Genomic DNA, 15,160 nt, shown 5'->3' with positions numbered 1-15,160 from the left:
TCTCTCTCTCTCTCTCTCTCTTTCACCCAGAGCCTCCCAGGTCAGGAAAGATGATCTCAAAAATAGCACCGTTCCTTCCGAGCTGCCATGATCTGAACGCACTTACAAACCTGCTTCAGGGACTGAAGCAGAACTGTCTATCAGGACACCCCGGGCGCCCCGCCCTGCCTGTGAGGTCGTGGGGCAGCAGGGGGACAGAGATTCAGCCGTCTGTGAGCGCTCTCCGTGTGTTCAGCCAGCTTCTCTGCCACTGTGACCAAAAAGACCAGAGAGAACAACAGAGAGGAGGAAAAATCTATGTGGGGCTCGCAGTTCCCGAGGTCTCCGTCCCCAGATGTCTGACTCCATCGCTCGGGGCCCGAGGCGAGGCAGAGCACAGGGCAGATGTGTGTGGCAGAGGAGAGAACAAAAAGCAGAGAGAGAAAGTTCCTCCCCAGGGACAAAATATATACCCCCAAAGGCACCCCCAGTGACTCAGCGCCTCCAGCCACACCCTACCTGCCTACAGTGACCACACACTTGATTCCTCCTGGTGGATTAATGCCCTAATCCGGCCAAGGCTCTCACAACCCCATCATCTCTAAATTTGCATGGCCTCACACATGGGGGACATCACATCTAAACCATAACACCGTGATAAGCCATTTGCATATAGCACCTCATTTATTCTGCACACAAACCTGTCAAGGGCGTACAGTTTAGTAGTGAAAGCTTGGATTCCAGAGCCAGGATGTGTGGGTTCAAAACTCAGCTCTGCCACTTACTGAGTGTGATCATGGGCAACTGGCTTCACCTCTAATAGGCCTCAAGTTCCTATCATGTATCTGCAAAATGCAAATAACCATACCTCACACCATAGGATTAGAGTGTATGTACACACACAGGCACCACATAAGTGAGGAAGGACCTGAGAACACTGAGGGACACAGAAGCTACCGCCATTACCCACGGACATGGTGGAACTGAGATGGGAACCCAGGACTAGTCTCAAAGTGTCAAAGCCCTTGGTTCTGGTGATGCTAAGTGCCTGACCCTTCCCACTGCATCCAAGGTGTTTTCCACCCACTGCCAGGTACCCCTGAGTGTCTTTGCCCAGTGGCCACACCCCCATGGGTACCTCTTGGCCAGGGAGCTGAGCTGGTCAGGGCATGGGCAGGGACTGGGTGCCAAGCCAGTCAGAGCTGTATTCTAGAAAAAGCAGAATGCTCCTCCAAAAAGTGGGCAGAAACGTCACGTCTGGCCTCCAGCCAGGCCACAAAAGACAATGGTTACTTCAGCGTTGCACTTTGGAGACACTGGGTTCTTTATGGCCCAGAAATCAATGCCAACTCACAGGGGGCCTCCATTTGAAAGGACCATGGCATCGATTCTGGGTGAGCTGGGCCACAGATACATCAAGTGGGCCTGCTGATCTGGTGGCTGTGTGCCTGCCCAAGCTGACCAATCGTAAACCCTTGGTTCCAAGGAGTCAATGAATCGGGGGTCAATAGGCAATCACCATGGAGGCCTCTCACTCGGAGCCTCGCTTCTAGCCAGGGTCAGGACTGGAGCACTGGTACCAGGGTTGGCCTGGAGCCTTCGCAGACCAAAGAGAGAAGCCACTGGAGGCTGAGGGGCTGAGTGTTCTGAGGGGACAGGTCACCTCCTGTACACACTGCACTGCCCCGTCAAGGTTTGGAGGAACTCTGGGAGATAGGGGATCCCAGCAAGTCCCCTAGGCCAGGGTAGGTCCCTTCACCTTATTAGAAATCAGGGGCAGCCCCCACAAGGGAGCCCCCGGTGGCTAAATTCAATGAGTCCTGAGAAACAGGCAGGGGATGGAAGGCGGAAAGACCAAAATTGCAGGCGGAGGTGGGGGAAATGAGGTGGACCTCAGCACCAAGTCTGGACTGATCTGCCTCAGAGAATGTGGGATTAATTATGAAATCAAAGCTTAAGACCCTCGCAGGAGAACTTCCCTGCCATCAAGGAAGTCAGGCTGATGTTACGGTTTCTTTTTATTTATTTATTTATTCTTTTTCCACATACATAAAAGTAGACCGTATTTTGACGTCTCACACATACATGGAGTATAGCTTCCCATTCTTGTGGTTGTACATGAGGTGGAGTAACACGGGTCGTGTATTCATATATGAGCACAGGAATGATGTCTGATTCATTCTACCGTCTTTCCCATTCCCATCCCCCTTCTTTCCCCCAAATCTCCCCTATCCAATCCAGTGAACCTCCACTCCTCCTCCGACTCCCCACCTATCCACATATCAAAGAAACATTTGGCCTTTGGTTTTGGGGGATTGGCTTATTTCACTTATCATGGTACCCTCCAGTTCTCTCCATTTACTGGCAAATGCCATAATTTCATTCTTCTTTATGGCTGAGTCGTATTCCATTGTGTATATTTGCCATATTTTCTTTACCCATTTCTCTATTGAAGGGCACCTAGGTTGGTTCCATTTCTGGGCCCTCTTCTCCTGTTGACTTGATGAAGCTTAGCCCATCACTTTAGGACGAGAGAGAAAGAAGAAGGTGCCTGAGAGGAGAGGAGGTGAAGGCAGACGTTGCCCAGTCCTCCACAGATAACAGATGTTGGCTCCAGGTGTCATTTCCTGCCTCCTTCAACACATTAGAGATAGATTCAGATACAGAAACCAACCCTGGCTGGCAGGAAAGTGGGAAGGCCGGGCCAGCTCTCAGAATCAAGAGGTGGGAGTGAGGGATGTGGGAGCAAGAGCCTCTGCAAAGTTTCCTCCAATGGGAACTCCGCTTTCATCCTGAGAGAGCGACTCTTATTGGCTGATCTGTGCTCATCCGCCCAACCATTGGCTGGAGGTCAGACGTCAGGCGAGTCTCACGGCATAAGCTTGATTCGCTCGCTGCCTGGCCCCTTGGCAGAGCGCTTGATGGACAGTCCTACCAAGTGGGTAGGGGTGGGCAGGTCATTCGCTGAGAGTCAAACCGGTGCCCTAACCAGAATGCACTGAGGTGGCAGGAGGGGTGGGGGATGGATGGTAGACAGACGACAGCTGGCACAACCCGGGTCCTCAAAGCTCTGCCTCAGGAAAGATTACTTCCCCAAGAATCCCCGGCACTCCGTCTGGACTTACCCTCCCGCGTGACTGAGCGCGTCCTTCCCAGCCTTGGCTAAGGAGGGAGCGGGGTCGGAGGGGCAGCTGCTGCTCAGGGGGCCAGGCATGTTGCACCTATGGTTTTATGTCAGCCTCCTAAGGGCCACAGGATGGGGTGAACTGTGGAGAAGAAGGCCACGGAGGCCCCTCCAAGGGTCGCCCCTGGAGCCCGCGGCTCCTGCAGGCAGGATGTGTAGGTAGAGCCCTGGGAGTCCAGAGCCCTCCATTGGCCCTGCAGGGACAGTGAAATGTGACGCCATGTGAACTCTCCGGAGCAGAGTGGGAGCACAGGCAGGCAGGAATTCCGGGAAGAGGAGAGGAGGAAGAGGAAGAAAAGCAAGAAGAGCTGGCGGGGAACCCAAGGAACCAAGATGGTGGAGCAGTGGAATCTTGGCACTGGAACCTCAGGCTTGTGGCATTGGCTGCCTGCACCTCCCCTCCTCACGTGGGGCTCCTTCCACCCCCGGCTTCCCTTCACCATAAGGTAGCAAGCCACACAGGAGACAGTGACTGAACCTGGAGCCCTTACGTCACAGTCTGAGGTCCCTACTGTGCCTGCTGTCTGTGTCCCAGAGAACATCACGGTATTTTCTGGCTCTTTTCCTCTTCCTCCTTGATCCACCAGGTCTCTTAAAACCCAGTGGTCAAAGTCCAGTAAAACAGAATGGACCTCTCATAAATGGAGGCCTCCTGGGGCCAGGTGCTTCTCCTGTATGACCTCTGAGCCTCTCAATAACTCGGGCAGGGGAGCATGCTGGCCTCATTTTATGCATGAGAAACTAAGGCTTAGAAACATGAGTTGGTGTGTGTGTGTGTGTGTGTGTGTGTGTGTGTATGTGTGTGTGTGTGTGTTCTTTCTTTCTTTTTTCTTTTTGGTATGGTGGCCAGAAATAGAGGACCCCTTCTTTAAATCTCATCTTACCATGTGCGGGTGCAGGACCCCTGGTGCTGGGTGACCTGGTCCACTAGCTTTGTCTGCTAGGCTCAGGATCCCTGACACCTGCAAAGTCAACCCTCGCTAAGTTGTGGCCTCACTTAACCAAAGTTTGTAAAAGGGCGCCCTGGGAGAAGAAACAGTCTTATCTAGCCAGAACCCTGCTAAAATCCCAATAAGCCCGTTGCGAGCTAGAGATTGAAGTGCGATGTTGGCATCTCTCCTCTGGTGTGGAAAGAGATTACACTGAGTCATATTTCAAAAAGGCACAACTGACACAGTATAATCTCCGGTCTTAACTCCCCCTGACCTTGAGAGAGCAGCAATAAAGCGGAGGGGCTGCGGCCGCTGGGAGCACAGATTTAGACCATCACGAAGAGGCTGGCCTGCCAGGAGAATCTCATCAGACCCCTGTCTGGGACCCTGTGGAGATGTCACTGCAGGGGCAGCGCCTGACGCCACTCAAAGTGGGGCTTTAGAGCTTTCCTCCCCTGCCTCCTGCAGTCCTTGACCGGGGTCCAGTCTCATTGTCCAAGGTCCCCCAGCCTGCTGCCCAGGTTGGCTCCGCTATCCTGCAGCCTGCAGGCTCTGAAGCATGCACCAGACCCCTTTTTTATAAGCCCTCCACGCCCATCTCTTTCCAGGCGACCATAATGAAGCTGAAAATGTCGCCAGAGAAGTCATCGATGTGTTTATCTATCACTCGTTAACCAAAAGTTTCCTGCCTCCTGTTAAAATAGCAGTGATTTCCTTTGCAGAATCAAACAGGTCTGTTCCCAGAGCCTTGAGAGCGACGGGTGAAGACAGTTTAATCACTGTCCTTGACGCTCCGTCCCTGAATACCGATCTTTCCCAAGTTCCACGATGAACACACATTAGGGAAAGAATTCAATCAAAAAGAATTAGGGAATCAAAACATTAGGGAAAGAATTCAATCAAAAAGCAGGGGCTAATTGCAGGGTGTCGCACAGGGAATTGGGTTACCCTGCTCTGCTCTGGCTCCTGCCCGGGGCCCAGGCATTCCAGAGCCCTGACCCAAGAATCCCAGCATAGTCGCAGGGGCCCTGCCGTGGATTCCCCAAGTCCCTCTGACATAATGAACACAGTGGTTCGACTGTGGGCTTTAGACTCTAAATCTGATCCTCTTCTCCAGTCCTAACTCTGGCCATTTCATTCCCAAGAGCCTCAGTTTTCTTGTGTGTCCAAAGGGGGATATGAAATATCCATTAAAAGGCTGCCCTGGGGATTGAACCCCATGATATAGGCAAACCTTGGCCATCCTTGCGAGAGGTCAACTAATGAGAGCTGTTATTAGAAGTACCATTGCATACAATAATAAGCAGATGTTCACAACACATGTCTTCTTTTATCCTAAAATACACTACTAAACATAATTTGGGCACAGTTATTTTAGGATATGATGAGATGATGGAGTCTCCCTTATGCATGGCTGCTCCCCAGGGCCAGAAACTGGGGAGCATGAAACTCTCTGTGAGCATGGAGATGGGGAATTTTGGGGACAGATACAGAAAATGGCATATGGTCCCAGGCTTGAGCACCTTTCTGTCCCCTCCTGACTTTGCAATGAAAAGACAAAATAAACACGGTCACCTACATGGAGGATCAGCACTCCCGCACGCTCCTGTCTTCCACCTTGACGCACCTCTCGGGGTTCAGACCCCCCAGTCGTCCCACAGAAGGCCAAGCCCCTGCCTGCTGTCCAGAGCCCAGTCCACAAACAGAACCGGAGTGCCCGTGGCCCTCCCTTGCCTGCTGCCAAATTCCGTTGACAGGAATGAATGACGACCAGGGACACCATTTTAGAAAACACCCCCCTCCCAGTTTAGATTAGGTCTTTTCTACCCAGTGATGCAATCACTTACAGAAATAAGTCACTTCTCCTGAGACAACGAAGTAAGTGGCCCCCATGTTCCTCCAGCATCCCAGGTCTTATTTTACACACACACACACACACACACACACACACACACACACTCTCTCTCTCTCAGTCCTCTTGGACCCACCACCTTCAGGGCACCTTCTGCAAATGCAAACTCTGAGCTGGCTGTCATTTATTCTGATGATTTTTTTCCCACCGTGGCCCACACACAATTCCCACCCAGCTCACAATGTAAATATGACCTTTCTCATATTCATTATCAATTAAGGGAACAAATCCCCTTCTCCGAGCAGCACAAGAGACCTCTCCAGTCAAAGAGCATGGAGGGCCTTTCACACCGCCTGCTGTATCATCTATCCACATTTCCCAGTGGGCTGTGGGGCCAGGTGAGGAGGCCAGTGTAGACGGGCAGATGAATGTGGGTTTGAAGTCCCTTGAAAGTCATTGTGCATGTGGGTTGCATCAAGCCACAAATGTCTAAGCCCTCCCAGCAACCTCAGCTGTTTCTTCTCTCTTCCTTTTGTGGGACATGCTGATGTCCCCCAGCACAGGCCAGGCTGCTCATCAGAGCCCCCACCACAGAGCTCCGGACACTGGGTCCAGCAGGCCCGTCCCAGAGGTGTCCCGTCCCAGAGGTGTCCCTTCCCTCCGACAGTCATTGGGCCAACAGGACACGTTCAGCAAAGGACAGGTAGATCTGCAACCCCTAGAAGGAATCCTTCCAGGGCCCACGGGCTCGTGTTTTGCAGAGTTTTTAAATCATATTAGTTTTCATAGACGTTCATCCTGCAGGGAGCTGCGTCCTCTCGCCCAAGCCCACACTGCCCAAAGCTCCTCCTGCTGGTTTGCCTTCTCCTCCCCTCCTCTTCTCCTTCCTTCTGCTTGTTGCTTGGTCTGAACACCCTGTCACGGGTCCCCAAGGACACTATCTCCCATGGGAGCCAAACAAAAGGCACAGGAAGCAGGCCAGTGGCTTTGGGACTGTGTCCAGGCTTTGGGCTGAGGCCCTCCTGCTTTCCAGGCCTCATGGGTCTGTGGAGGCCCCTCCCTCCCAGTGCTTCGGCCATGGCCCAGCTCGCCTCCAGGTCTGTTGGAGACAATGTCCTGGTCCTACAGTGGGCAGAGACAAACCCGGGCAGAGACAGACCCTGCCCAGGATCAAACCCAGGGTTAAAGACCATGGTCTTCAAGAAACAGCCTACTCTGTGGACGCTGGTCCTTTCTCCCAGCAGCATCTCTGGCACTTCCCCTGGATTCCCTGTAACCCCGGGCGCAGCCACCACCCAGGGAGAAAACCCCAGACACCACCAGTCCCACAAGCTGCCACAGCTGCGGCCTCACTGCCGGCTGGGGAGGGGCCGTGGCTCCCAGCGGCAGCACGGCCTTGCGGCTGGCTGGGCTCACCACACCCGTCTGGGTACGTCTGGGGCAACATGCTGTGCGCATTAGAGTCTCACAGCCACGCAGACTGCATTGGGCATGGTGGTTGCCCAAGTCTGTTTTCCATTCCTGAAGCCATGCGCCCACCAGCATCCAGAATGAGACGAGAAGGCCACACTGCTCGGGGCGAAGGGCACGTCGTGAGGGGAGGAGCAAGCATGACAGACGGGGGAGAGGGAGAAGGGGGAGGAAAACCCCACATCCCCAGAGTGCCAGGTGATTTGGCCTTGGGGCCTGCAGTGGTGCATCGGGAGCTGCCCGAGTGGCTGGTGTCCTCACCCTGACCACAGAGGGCTTCTCCAGCTCAGCCCCGCAGAGACCAGGTGATGTTGCCTGACCCCCATCCAGCCTGCCTCCCTGTGTCTGGGGACTCAGGACACTCCCACGAATGTCCAGGTGATAGAGCATCCACTCCTCACAGTCCCAAAGCCACTGGCCTCCTTCCTGCAATCCCTGCTCTCTAGGAAGACCACAGCTGCCCTCTGATGCCCAGCCTGACCTGCTAGGAAGGCCCAGGCCTAGCAATGCCCTCCTTCCAGGAAGAGGTGCACTCTGGTGACACCACAAGGCAGCTCAGGGGCAATGCAGAGGGAAAGCAAGGGCGGTCAGGACTGACACCACCACCACACACACACACACACATACACACACACACACACGCCACACACACGCCACACACATGCATACACGCATGCACACACACACACACTCCCAGGAACAGTGGGATGTGGTTGACAAGCTTTTCCAAGCAGCATGGACACCTCCTTCCGGCTCCATCTCCTTCCCAACAGTCTGTTTATTAAAATGTGACCTAGAGTTTGAGGTGAAAGGTAGGGAAGGGTCTCCAGAAAACTCCTCTCCTCCGCTCCCTGCCTCAAGGTGGGACCTTTGACTCAGGTACCTATGGACCTGCTCACCCTCCTTCTACAAGTCCTGGGTCTCATTTGCCCAATGTCCTATTCGTTACTCAGATCATTTCTATCCAGGGTACAAGGGACTCCAGAGCAGGGACACCAGGAGGTGGGGATCACCAGGGGTCATCTTGAAGGTTGACTACCACAGTGATTAACAGTCACGACCAGAGACACTGAGCACCTCCATCCCTGGCTCCATGCTGTCCTCCCGTCCCCTCGCCTGCTCCATAAGTTTTCCTACTTGTCCCGCTTTCTCAAATTCCTTTTGAACACAAGATGGTATAAATTGATATATTTGTTTTATTAAAACAGTGCTCACCCTATCATCCTGTATTGAAGACCCAAGAGCATCTGCCTCAAAAACCCCCTCTTGTCTTATTTCTGCCACTTCCCTTCTACTACTCTGTGTTTCTGCTAAAATCAGTGACCTAAAGATCCCTAAATGGGGACAGTCACCTCTCTCATTGCCTGTTTGTTAAAACTAGCTGTGTGACTTTTGACAGGATTCTTAACCTCTCTGGCCTTCCCTTTCCACATGTGTAAAAGGGAGATAATAAAAGTACCTGCCTCTCTGAAGTGCAATGAGAATAAAATGTGTCCAATGTGAAAGCTCTTGGCATGGAGGGAACACTAAGAATCTCATTCTTGAGTAACTTGGACGAAAAGCATTAAATAAATAACAATATAGTAAATGATACTATGAAATGTATTACAAGTCAGACTGGGTATGGTGGCACATGCCTCTATCCCAATAGCCCAGAAGGCTGAGGAAGGAGGATCAAAAGTTCAAAGCCAGCCTCAGCAAACGCAAGGCATTAAGCAACTCAATGAGATCCTGTCTCTAAATAAAATACAAAAAAAAAAAAAAAAAAAATAGGGCTGTTGGGTGTGGCTCAGTGGTCGAGTGTGTCTGAGTTCAATCCCCAGTATCCATGCCCCCCCCAAATTTATTACAACTCAGGACAGCAGTCAAGACAGTGATGATTAAAGAGAGAGTGTTCTAATGGATCAACTACACCTGCAAGCAATGATCTGACTTCGACCCATTCATTTCCCTTAGGTACTTAGTGCCCATCACTGTCCTGAGTGGTTTTTATCTATTGCCATCCATTGTTAACTCAGCATCACCACATTCTCCTTCCACAATTCTGCTGCAGCACAGCTGGGAACTACATTTCCCAGAACCCCCTTTCCCATGTGGTTCCAGGTTAGAGTTCACTTGGGAGAGGAAGATGGCAGAGAAGCAGACATGTTTTCACTGGAGGCAGTTACAGCCAAACACAGAAGATCGGGGGGTGGGGGGGTTGTTGATAACCACTTTCCAGAGAACTTCAAGAATGACTCATTTGGTGTTGCTGATTAAAGGAACTGGAGGAAATTCTCAGATGTCCTTGAGAGTGGCAGGGTTTTCCCAGCAAGCTCTTGGAGAATTGCTCCAGAGCTTCCAACTGAAGCCTTCAGGAAGCTCCTCTCACCTTCCCCTGCCCACCTCTTCCAATGGTTGCACAAGCCCCTGATCCTGACATGATACTCTCTGCACCTGGAATACATACAGTAACTTCTGTTTTCCTGGCTAAATCGTCTGCCTTTGAGAATTCTAATCCCTTAGTTAAGAAGTCAAACAATTAAAGAAAACATCATTTCCAAACATAGTTCAAAAAGTGAAATTCATACAAGGTGCCAAGTCCCCTAACCATCCAAAGTAGAAAAGACCCGAAGACCCAGTGGCAGATGTTGGACTTGGTGAGCTTGAGCAGGGGACTTAAACTGGCCTGTGCAATCTGATTTATGCAGACCACAAAGCAATTTAGGGCTTCAAAGAAACAAAAACCACATGTCTAAGATGTCCTTTTGTGGTGTCAAAACACAAAAGTCAGAAAATAGTCTGATGTTTTCCAGTAAAACCTAAAACATAGATCTTACCTTTGAGACAAACTCCTGCCATATTCCAGAAGCAGTCAATGGAATGAGTGTGGTGCTGTCTAGCCTTGCCTGGTCTGCAATGTCTTCCTCCCCGGAGACTGGGAGTTTGAGGCTTCCAGGAGCAGGTGAAATGAGCAAAGCAGGGCCACAGCAAGTTCTCAGAGCATCTTAGAGTTTTACTGTAGCTTTGCTAAGACCTCTAAACTATGTGAGAAAACATCATGGTTTTTCTAATTTTTTTCTGTTTTAGTTTGGCTACATGTAAACTATGAGTACCAGTGAGCCCTCGGGATATTTAATAAAAGATTTCCCACACTTTGTTCAAAAACATGAGTTCTAGAGATTGATCTTCAGAAGAAAAAAAACAATCATTCTGTGTTCAATCAAGTCTGGGAAATGCTGAATTTAAGACAATTGGATGGGTTTCTTAATTGCGGAATGTTCCAGAACTTTCAATATGCCTCTGTCTGCAGGCAATCGCCTGCTGTGGATCTCAAGCTTGTTTCACTAAGAAACCTTCTCCTTCCCCTCCTTTGTCCAGTGCATTTTGAGAAATTAGTGTTCCAAATATTGATACACACCCGTTCAAAGGATAAAGGATTTCTACATTCCTGAAAACATCCCATTTCAATAATAACTTCAGAATACTCATATCTAGGAGTGACATCAGCAAGATGATGGTCTAGGAAACACTCATTGTCCCATGAAAATATTAAACATAGCTTTATGTGAGTTCTAGAAATCATTAAAAATTCTTTACCCAAAAAAAGGCCAAATGAAGAATAATACACATTCAGGGCCGGGTTTGTCACTCAGTTGTAGAGCATTTGCTCAGCATGCACAAGACCCTGCGTTCACTCCCTGTGCCATAGGAAAAATATGCACATTCAAATGGAAGGAGATTTTATGGTGTATTTTACTCATCCTTTCTGTATCCCCTTCCCAGTGTGGTTGGCGTGGTTTGAGGGAAGTGATATCCCAATCCCAGTTCCCTTTCTTGAACCAGAAAAAGTAGAGTGGACCTAATTTGCAATGATTATATCAGACTGAGGGCTTCCTGAGAGTTGGGGCTTCCTGGGAGTAGGTCTCTACATCACCTAACATTGAGTCTCAGACAACCGAAAATAGCACAGCCTAAAACAGTCTGGAGAAGGCTTTTAGGAAGCGGCAGGTATGGCTCATGAAAACTGCAAGAGGAGTACAGATTTGCTGATGCCTGAGACAGAGATTCCAGTTGAGAATATAATAAAATCACCAAGTCCCCAAGGAGAAACATAGATCACTCTTAGGAAATTTAAAAGCAGCCACGTATAAGGGAGAACTGGGGAAAAGGTACATGCATGTGCACACACACACAGAGACATATATCCAGAATTTGTGAAAGTCTTATCTACCAGTCTGCAAAACTAGGTTTCTTATTTTTCAGATGATATTTTTCAAAAACAATATCATAAGACATACAGACAGGAAAATATGGCTTATTCACGGAAACAAAATGAATCTCCAGACCCCATCACAAAAGAAACACAGCCATCAGACTTACTAAATAAATAAAGACTTTAAAATAAAAACTTTAAAACAACTGTCTTAAATATGCTCAAAAAAAAAAAAAACCTCAAAGAAAATACATACTAAGAACTAAAGGAAATTAGGAAAACAATGTGTGAGCCATATTGGAATATCACCAAAGACAAAGAACCAAACAAATTCTGGAGCTAAAAAGCATAATGACTGAATTGGAAAATTCACCAGAGGTTCAATAATAGACTCAAGCAGGCCGAAGAAAGAATTGACAAGCTCGAAGATAAGTCATCTGAAATTGCTAAATCTGAGAAGAAAAAAGAATGAAGGGACATGGCCTGGGAGACTGATGGGACACCATCAAGCCAACAGATGTATGTGTTATGGGAGTCCTAGGAAGAGAAGAGAGAGAAATGATTTGAAGAAAAAATGGCCAAAAAGTTCCCAAATTTGATGGAAAATGTGGATCTACACATTCAAAAATCTCAACGAACACCCAACTAGGATGTCCTTTCATCTCCAAACATGACTTCTGAGGCATTTTTCCTTAAGGAAATACTATATTCTCAATCTCAGGTGAAAAATGATTGGCATAGCCATTTTGTAATTGGTTGGAACAACCTGTATGTCCAACAATAGGGTTTCGGATGAATAAGTTAAAGTATATCCACAAGATGGAACATCATGTTGCCATTAAAAATAATCCAGCAGTATTTAGAATATGAAAGATTGCCCTATGCAATCTTATTTTTGTGACATAGGTAAATGTGTGTGTGTTCAAGAAAGATTTAGAAAGAACACCCTGAAAGCATTAAGAAGGTTTTTTTTGTTGTTGTTTTTCAAAATTAGTGAAATCCAGGTTGTTCCCCTTCTTTGTGCTTCTATATAAAACAATAGCTTTTGTAAGAAGAGAAATGAAAATCTACTTTACAGTTAGTCACATACCTAGTCATGGTCAGAGATGAGACTGGAATTCACATTGCTTTCCATCAGACCAGGCTGCCTCTGTTTCAACTCTGCCTTCTGCTCTGGAGTCTGACTTTACTTAGAACAGGCTCTTTGCCTGGGGACCACAAGGCCCCACTAAGGGCTGCAGATCATAATTCCAGGTACTTTATCAGATCAAAGGATAATGTTTAGGTTAAAGTTGAAATTTCATCATGCATTTGTCTTCCTCATCTAAATTATCTGCTTACCCAGACTTACCTTTTCTGCTCATGAACATTAAACCTTGATCACCCTTCCACCTGCCAATAAAAAGCACTCATAGGGGCTGTGGCTGTGGTTCAGCAGTAGCACACTTACCTGGCATGTGTGAGGCACTGGGTTCGATTCTCAGCACAGCATATGAATAAATCAAATAAAGTTCTATCAACAACTAAAAATGAAAAATAATTGCCACTCATCACAAGCAGCATGCCCTTCCCTGCCCTCTGCAGACCCCCTTCACCCCTAATAAGCATAAGAGCCACGCATCCATGCGTCAGATGACCAAACAGATAAAGCTCTCTATTCTTATTTCTGAGTTTGTCAAGGTATCTTGGCAAATTTCCTCTTTAATTTACATAATTTCAGCTAACATCATTTTCCCCTAGAGGCTTTTGGGTATCAAACGTAAACAGGAAATACGAGTCAGTCCCCTCACCTTTGCCAAAGCCAAAATGAAATCAAATTTTAAAAGTAATAAAAATAAAATGAACGATGGCCATTACCCTGCCATGGCTATTTCACAATAACAAGGTCTGACACATATTAATTCTCAGTGCAGCCAGATCCATGCCCAGACTCTCTAAAGCTACCCTTGCTTCCCAGGACTACAGGCTGACATTTCCATCCCAGGGAATCTTTGGAATTCAAGTCTCTGAACTTTGAACTGTGACATGGACCATCATCCTCTCCCACCCCAAGGCGCTGTCTTAGCACTGTAGGTCTTCAGCTGAGCTTTCACTTCCTGTAGGACAAACCATTTCTCAGGAAGTGCGGGGATCTAGAGTAGACCCCTCTGTAAGAATGAAATTCCACCAGGGAAGAATATAGACAGAAGTGAATGGATGCATATTTCCTACTTAAAAAAATAATAATAATAAGCCAGGCATGGTGTCGCACGTCTGTAATCCAGCAGCTTGGGATGCTGAGACAGGAGGAGCGCAAGTTCAAGGCCAGCCTCAGCAACTTATTGAGGGTCTGAGCAACTGAGTGAGACCCTGTGTCAAAATAAAAAATAAAAGGGGCTGAGTATGTGGCTTAGTGGTTAAGAGGGTTCAATCTCTGTTACCAATAAATAAATAAATACAAATCTTATCACAGATCCAGGAAAAGTTTGCCACCAAGAGTAGAAATACAGAGCCACTGATGCACTCACAAAAGATGCTAGACCCCTGAAATCTTAACCTGAGGAAGGGAAAGGTGTTCAAGTTATGTTTGAGGGACAGTTCCTTTTTTGGCAGAGTCTCTGAAATTTTGAGATTCCTCCATTTTGAAAACCCAACATGAAGCCAGGTATAGTGGTGCAAGCCTGTAATCCCAGAGACATGGGAGGCTGAAACAGGAGGATCGTGAGTTCAAAGCCAGCCTTAGCAATGGTGGTTAGCAACTCAGTGAGACCCTGTCTCTAAATAAAATACAAAATAGGGCTGGGGATGTGGCTCAGTGGTTGAATGCCCCTGAGTTCAAGCCCCAGTACCCACTCCTCTCCCCCGTCAAAAAAGAAAAAACCCAACATGAGTCCAGCAGACCCCTGGACCCTAGCACTTCCTGAGAAGGTGTTTACCCTATAGGAAGTGAAAGCTAAGCTTCAGATCTGCAGTGCTATGACAGTGGGTCAGGGCGGGGGAGGATGACCATCCAGATTGCTGAATGACTCAAAGGAGAAGAGCTGGCTCACTAGGATCCCTATGTCCTGTTGAGAGCACATGGCAGACCTGCTCTGTAACTGATACAGAGTGTAGGGTGAGGGAAGAGGTGATAATGGAGTCGTGAGCAGACTCCAAAGACCAAACAGCCGGTGTAAAAGGAGGTGGAGAGAAGGGAGGATTTCCTGTGGTAGAGAGAGGGGAGGACTTCCTGTGGTGGAGAGAGGGGAGGACTTTCTGTGGTGGAGAGAGGGGAGGACTTCCTGTGGTGGAGAGATGGGAGGACTTCCTGTGGTGGAGAGATGGGAGGATTTCCTGTGGTGGAGAGAGGGGAGGACTTTCTGTGGTGGAGAGATGGGAGGATTTCCTGTGGTGGAGAGAGGGGAGGACTTTCTGTGGTGGAGAGATGGGAGGATTTCCTGTGGTGGAGAGAGGGGAGGACTTTCTGTGGTGGAGAGATGGGAGGATTTCCTGTGGTGGAGAGATGGGAGGACTTCCTGTGGTGGAGAGATGGGAGGACTTTCTGTGGTGGAGAGATGGGAGGATTTCCT

Source organism: Spermophilus citellus (assembly GCF_964194105.1).
Source record: "Spermophilus citellus genome assembly, chromosome: 18".
Taxonomy (NCBI): Eukaryota; Metazoa; Chordata; class Mammalia; order Rodentia; family Sciuridae; genus Spermophilus; species Spermophilus citellus.
This window is presented reverse-complemented; position numbering follows the sequence as displayed.